This window comes from Ovis canadensis, chromosome 10 (assembly GCF_042477335.2).
Source record: "Ovis canadensis isolate MfBH-ARS-UI-01 breed Bighorn chromosome 10, ARS-UI_OviCan_v2, whole genome shotgun sequence".
Taxonomy (NCBI): Eukaryota; Metazoa; Chordata; class Mammalia; order Artiodactyla; family Bovidae; genus Ovis; species Ovis canadensis.
In genome coordinates this window covers 61,136,231-61,143,721 of record NC_091254.1, presented here as the reverse complement: position 1 = coordinate 61,143,721, position 7,491 = coordinate 61,136,231, and positions in this window count along the sequence as shown.

The following is a 7,491-nucleotide window of genomic DNA, read 5'->3' as shown; positions in this document are numbered from 1 at the left end:
GTTGGCTGAGTAGTCAACAGAGGAGGCAGTGGCAAGACCGTAATCTGAGAACACAACAGAAAGGCCAAGACCATGAAGATAGCTAGCATGTTGGCGGTATCAGTTACATGAAGAAGATTGGACAAGTAAGTAAATAACATTGAGGGTAATGGAAGTCAGATTTCTTATTATCAGAACACAGAGTGGGGAAACTAAGCCAGAATTAGCACAATGTTATTATTGGATTAAGAATGGAAACACATAAACTCACAGGATAGATAAATGACAGACAGATAGATACTTTTTTTTTTTTGGATAGATACTTAAATAGATACAAAGATATATAGATACATAATATACAGATACATAGATACATATATAAATATCCAGACATTAGAAATAGATGGAAATAGATAAGGAAACATAAATCTATGTGTGACAAATGTTTTTTTTTCTAATTAAGTTTTTTATAAATATGCCTATACAACATGCATTCCCTACCTTGTTTACTGAGAGAACTTATAAATGAAACATACATAACCATGGGCACATTGAATATCCAGATCTTGGTTTCCTATATATAGTCATCCACAAAGAACTGGAATTCCTTGGAGAAATAGCTCACTCTAGGACTGGGGCATGAAAAGCACAAGATGGAAGCAGATTTGCAAAAATAACGGAACTTCCAAAGAATGACAGCAGCATGTCAAAATGGGCCTATTGTAACATGAAAACAAAGAATAATAAATGGATTACAATAATTTAAATAGAGTAACAAGTACTTTGGGAAGAAAAAAAAGCTCCTTTTTACAATGGAATGACAACTTGTAAATATAGGAGGAATAATGGAAATAGATGAGCACTATTTGGCAGCCATCACAGTGCTGTTTGATTCAAGTAAGCCATAAACAGAAATTAAAAGGCAAGAGAAGAAAGTACAAAAAATTTTTTTAAGGTTGTACAAATAAAACCACAAAGTAAGATGATAGATATAAATATCAAAATATTAGTGATTTCAGTACATGTAATTGGACTGAATGACTTATTTAAAAGACAAAGCATACCTTCCTGGATTTAAAATAAATGTCAACTCCTCAAAAGGAATTAGACTTTAATGGGAGACCTAAAGCTGTGAAATTACAAAAGAAGAAAACACAGGGCAAAAGTTTCAGGATTTGGCAATGATTTCTTAGATATGACATTATAACCACAACAGCAACAATAACAGCAACAATAACAAAAAATAGAAAATTGGAACTATATCAAACTTAAAAGTTTCTGCATAGCAGAGGAAGGGATAAAGTAAAAATAAATGACAAAATGGGGAAAAAAATTGTGAAACATATATATTGCAAGTCAGAATATATAAAGAAATCCTACAGCTCAACAGAAAGAAAGATATACTCCAGGGCTTCCCTGGTGCTCCAGTGATTACAAGTTCATCTTGCAGTACAGCAGACACCAGTTCAGTCCCTGGTCTGGGAAGATCTCACATGCCACAGAACAACAAAGCGCATGGATCGCAGTTACAGAAGCCTGCATGCCTATAGCCTGTACCCCACAACAAGAGAAGCCACTTCAATGAAAAGCCTGCATATCACAACAAAGAGAAGCCCAGGCTCACCACATCTAGAGAAAGCCTGGGCACAGCAATGAAGATCTATCATAGCCAAAAATAACTAAATAAATAAAGAAAGAAAATTAATTCTTAAAAGACACATTCCTAAGAAGATACACAAATGGCAAACAAGTATATGAAATGATGTTCAGCATCACTAAATATCAGGGAAATGTATATCAAATTCCCTTGATATACATTGATGCATATCAGATGTATATCAAAATCACGTCATAGAAGAGTTACTAACTAAAACAATGGGGGTGGGGAATAAGTACTGGTAGAAAGTACAAAATCAGAACTCTTATGCACTACTGGTGTGAATGTTAAAATGATACAACCACTGTGGGAAACAATGCTAAATTTCCTCAAAAAAATTAAAAATAGGTAAACCATGTAAGACCCTGATGTTGGGAAAAGTTGAAGGCAAAAAGAAAGAGGGTTACAGAGACAAGATAATTAGATAACATCACTGACTCAATGGATAAGAATTTGAGCAAACTCCCAGAGACAGTGAAGGACAGGGACTCCAGGCACACTGCAGTCCATAGGGTCACAAAGAGTCAGACAAGACTATGTGATTGAACAACAACAAACCATGTGATCCAGGAATCTCAGTTGTTGGCATACATCCAGAAGTATTGAAAGTGGGATCTTGAAGAGATATTTGCACATCCATGTTCACTGCAACATTGTTGAATATAACTAAGAGGTGGAAGCAATATAAATGTCCATCAATGTATAAATGAATAAAGAAAATATAAAAGCCCAGGTACAGTCCAATTCTGACTGTTCGTAACATCATATGACATGGGCTCGATGGGAATAGAAGCGGAGCTGTTCTGAAGCTTAAGGGCTGATGAGAGTTTGGAGATAGGAATTGAGCTATCCTTTCAATGGTGTCATGTTGACTATGAATCTGTCTAATGAGAGAAATTGTTCCCAGGTAAGACTACAAGGAAAAAGGTTTATAGCATTCTCAAGTAAAAGCAAAATAAGCAGAGTAGCCAAACTAAGTTTACATGTAAGCAGGTAACATTCCTACCTCTCATTAGAGTGAAAGCAACATTTTGTTTCTCTAGATGACACAATTGCAAAGAAAGCAATCTTTGCACAAGAAAGTAATCAAACGGGGTTTTGGAGTCTCAGCATAAGGAGCAGCCAAGCGCCCAGCCCAGCCTAGTGAGGGCTAGGAGAATGTGTCCTAGGGCCTATGGCTGTGCAAAGAAGAAGGGAACCACTCAGATTCTCAAAAATACTTCTGACCTCCCCCTACCTGGGGGAAATTTTTCAAGAGTTTTTCTTTAAAAGGGAATGAAGAAACATCTGCATTAAAATATCACATATGTTGTTTCTGGTTTCCTATATTATTATTATGTTTTCTTTTGTTTTTGCCAAAGACTAGTACAATTGCAGGCAATTGTCATTTCTTAAGACAAACTTAATTGTCTTTAAATAAATCTTTTTAAGTTTTGAAAAGTACTAGAAAAATTCATTGGTCAAGCAGACAAAGAGAGGTAAAGGGAGGGTGGGATGAATTGCGAGAGCAGCATTGACATATATATGAATAGCTAGTGGGAATCTGAAATTAAAAGACATTTACTCCTTGGAAGAAAAGTTATGACCAACCTTGATAGCATATTCAAAAGCAGAGACATTACTTTGCTGACTAAGGTCCGTCTAGTCAAGGCTATGGTTTTTCCAGTGGTCATGTATGGATGTGAGAGTTGGACTGTGAAGAAGGCTGAGCACCGAAGAATTGATGCTTTTGAACTGTGGTGTTGGAGAAGACTCTTGAGAGTCCCTTGGACTACAAGGAGATCCAACCAGTCCATTCTGAAGGAGATCAGCCCTGGGATTTCTTTGGAGGGAATGATGCTAAAGCTGAAACTCCAGTACTTTGGCCATCTCATGTGAAGAGTTGACTCATTGGAAAAGACTCTGATACTGGGAGGGATTGGGGGCAGGAGGGGAAGGGGACGACAAAGGATGAGATAGCTATGAGATGGCATCACTGACTCGATGGACATGAGTCTGAGTGAACTCTGGGAGTTGGTGATGGACAGGGAGGCCTGGCGTGCTGTGATTCATGGGGTCGCAAAGAGTGGGACACAACTGAGCAACTGAACTGAACTGAGTGGGAATCTGCTGTATAGCACAGGGAGCTCAGCTAGATGGCTGATTTACTTTGCTTTATGGCAAAAACTAACACAATATTGAGAAGCAATTATACACGAATAAAAATTAAAAGAGGTGGGATGAGAGTAGGATGGGAGGGAAGTCTGAGAGGGAGGGATGTATGTTTACATATGGCTGATTTACTTTGCTTTATGGCAAAAACTAACACAATATTGAAAAGCAATTATACACCAATAAAAATTAAAACAATAATTGATCAAGACTTAAATGAAGATTATTAAGCATGACTTGGCTATCACATATAGGGAATGGTGTCTGTTACAAAATTTGAACTTACATTTTCCAAATATGTTTCATTTCCATCTGTTTGAAACTATTTAGCATCCCCCTCCATATTGAAGTGCTATTTGTACTGAAGTACATAACAAAGACTTTGGGAAAATTTTTATTTAAAATAATAATAAACACATTCTCTCAGAAAAAAAGAAAATGTGGAGTATACATACAATAAAATATTATTCACCCTCAAAAAAGAAATAAGTCCTGTCATGTACTACAACATGGATGAATCTTGAAGACGTTCTGCTAAGTGGAATAAGCCATTCACAAAAAGACAAACACCAAATGATTAGACCTAGATGAGGTATCTGAAGAAACAAAGGGCAATGTAGGTTACCAGAGGTTGGGGAAAGGGGAAATGGAGAACTATTTCAGTCTTGCAAGATGAAAAAGTTCTAGAGATCCGACGTATGAAAATGTATATATACTTAAAGTGACTGTGTGTGCATGTGTGCATATGTGTGCTCAGTCTTGTGTAACTCTTTGCCACCCTATGACTGTACACAACCAGGATCCTCTGTCCATGGGATTTTCCAGGTAGTAATGCTGGAGTGGATTGCCATCTCCTCCACCAGAGGATCTTCCTGACTCAGGGGTCAAACCTGTGTCCCCTGCCTCTCTTGCATTGCTAGGAGGATTCTTTACCAGTGAGCCACTGGGTATGCACTGAAAAATAGTTAGAATGATAAATTTTATGGTATATGTATTTTATCGCAATTAAAAAACATATTAATTGGTAACAGAAAGAAAGAGAGAGAAAGGAAGAGAAAAATAGGAAGGAAGAAAGGGACAAAGTCAGCAGCTCCATTGTGTCTACAGAGACACACTAAAACATAACAGTCCTGAAAAGATAAAATAAATGGATTATAAATATTATCACTGATGAATACTAAACAAATTTAAAGATAAGATGTGTTTATTAAGATCCATTAGACAAAATAAACTTGAGGAAATATGTATTAACAGAGAAAATAATAAGCATTACAAATCACCAGAAAGATAGAATTCTCATCTTATATCAGCTAACAACAGACCTCAAAGTGTTTAAAGCAAGACATCACAGAACTATAAGAACTAGACTAATCCAGAAAATGGGAGATTTCAGTACAATTTTCTTAATAATAAATCATATAGTCAAAACATCAGTAAGATTATGAAAACTGAACCACAAAATTAACAAGGTACATAGAGCACAGAAACCAATTATGCTCACAGTTGTATACTTCCTTTTTAAGCACACATAAAATATTCAAGAATACTATTTAGGGGCTTCCTTAGTGGTCCAGTAAAGAGTCCACCTTGCAATGCAGGGAGCGCTGGTCAGATCCCTGGTCCTAGAGGATCCCACATATTGGAGCAACTAAGCCCACATGCCACAGCCACTGAGCTCACGTCCTGCAACTACTGAAGTCCCCATGTCCTAGAGCCTCTGCTCTGCAAAAGAGAAACCACTGCAATGAGAGGCTTATGCAGCACAGCTAGAGAGTAGCGCCTCTCACCACAACCAGAGAAAACCCACGTGCAGCAATGAAGACCCAGTACAGCCCAAAATACAAATAAATAAAATGTTTTAAAAAAGAATAATGACTAAAGTTGAGTTATAGACACCATTACTCTAAGGATATCTCAGTCTCAGCACTAATGATATTTGGCTTGGATAATAGTTTGCTGTGAGAAGGTAATCTGTTCATGGTAGTATTTTTGAGAGCATCTCTGACCTCAATTCACTAGATGCCAGTAGCAATACCCTTTGCCAATCTCTCCTCACCTCTTTATCTCTGCTGTGAAACTTATCTGTTTCCACTGTACTAAAAAGGCTTAAATGTATAAAATAAACTTTTAGAAAAATCGAGAACAATTTTGTGCTCTTGGCATAGCAAAAATCTCATATGCAAGACACAAAAAGAGAAATCTGTAAAGAAAAAGGACATAAATTTGACAACACTAAAATGAAGAATGTCTGTTCATTAAAAACTGTCCCAAAGAAAATACAAGTCATAGACTGAGGGAAATAAGTTTTCAATACATATAACTGCCAAAGGATTAGCATTCAGAATATATAAATTATATACATCAAAAAGAAAACCATAAATGGTACCATTCTTAATGGACAAAAGAGCAGACACTTGACAGAAGAAGAAAGTCCAAGAGCCCAGCTAATAAATGAGAAAAATCTCAATCTTAGTGAAATGGAAATGTAAATTAAAACTGCAGTTATTCACCGTTTCATATCTACCTGGCTGCCAAAATTTGAAAAGTTTCATATTATCAGGTATTATGACAGATGTAGAACAACTTTTGGAATGTAAATTGATATAATTACTTGGAAAACAGCCTGACACTACCTAATAATTTGAAAATGTGTACACCCTACAAGCATGCAAGTCTGCTCCTAGGTATATACCTAGCGTCTTAGTCTGCTCAGATTGCTGTAATAAAATATCACACACTGGGTGGCTTAAACAACAGAAATTTGTTTCTTACAGTTCTGGAGGCTGAGAAGTCCAAGTTCAAGGTGCCAGAAGAATCGCGTCTAGGGAGACCTTCCTTCCTGGTGTCTACACTTGCTGTGTCCTCACATAGCCTTTCCTCTCTCTCCCTCTTCCTCTTCTTATAAGGTGACCAATCCTATCAGGCTAAGACCACACCCTAATGACTCACTTAATCTTAATTACCTCCTAGATGTTCTGTCTCCAGATACTGTCACACTGGGTGTTGAGACTTCAACATGTGAATCTGAGAGACAGAATTCAGTCCTACCTAGAGAAGGTTTTGCATATGTCCATCAGTTAACCTGTACAATACTCACAGCTAAGACAACTGCCTGGGAAAATCATTGCTCAGCTAATTTGCTCATCACCAGACATATTAAGAAATTGCTGTAGACCATACAACCCAGCTGAGTTGACCCAGACCAAAATACCATCCCAGCAGTCCCATGAAAACACAAAAATAAATGAAATTGTAAGTTTTTTTGAGTCACAAAGTTCTAGGTTTTATTGTCATGAAGAAAAGTTAACTATAATAGTAGGCCAGCTATTCTAAATGTCTCTAAATTTATACGTACTTTGAATTTATCGAGATTGAATCAAATGAACACATGGTTGTTATATGCATGTGTGCATTTTCCATTTTATTTATTATTTTTTCACCCCATCAGCTACATCTATTCTCTAGCTGATGGGGTGAAAAAATGAGATAAAATCCATTAAAAATCTAAACTCTCCAAGGTGAAAATAGTAGTTGAAGGTAATGGTGTTAGTATATTTCACAAGTCATTGAATTAGTAACTGAATAGTATACAAAATAAATGATAAGAAAAGCATTTAGGCTCAAATTATTAAGAAAGTTATCAGAGAAGAGGTAGAATACAACTATTTAGATTATTTATCTAATATTTTATTCATTCAAGATTT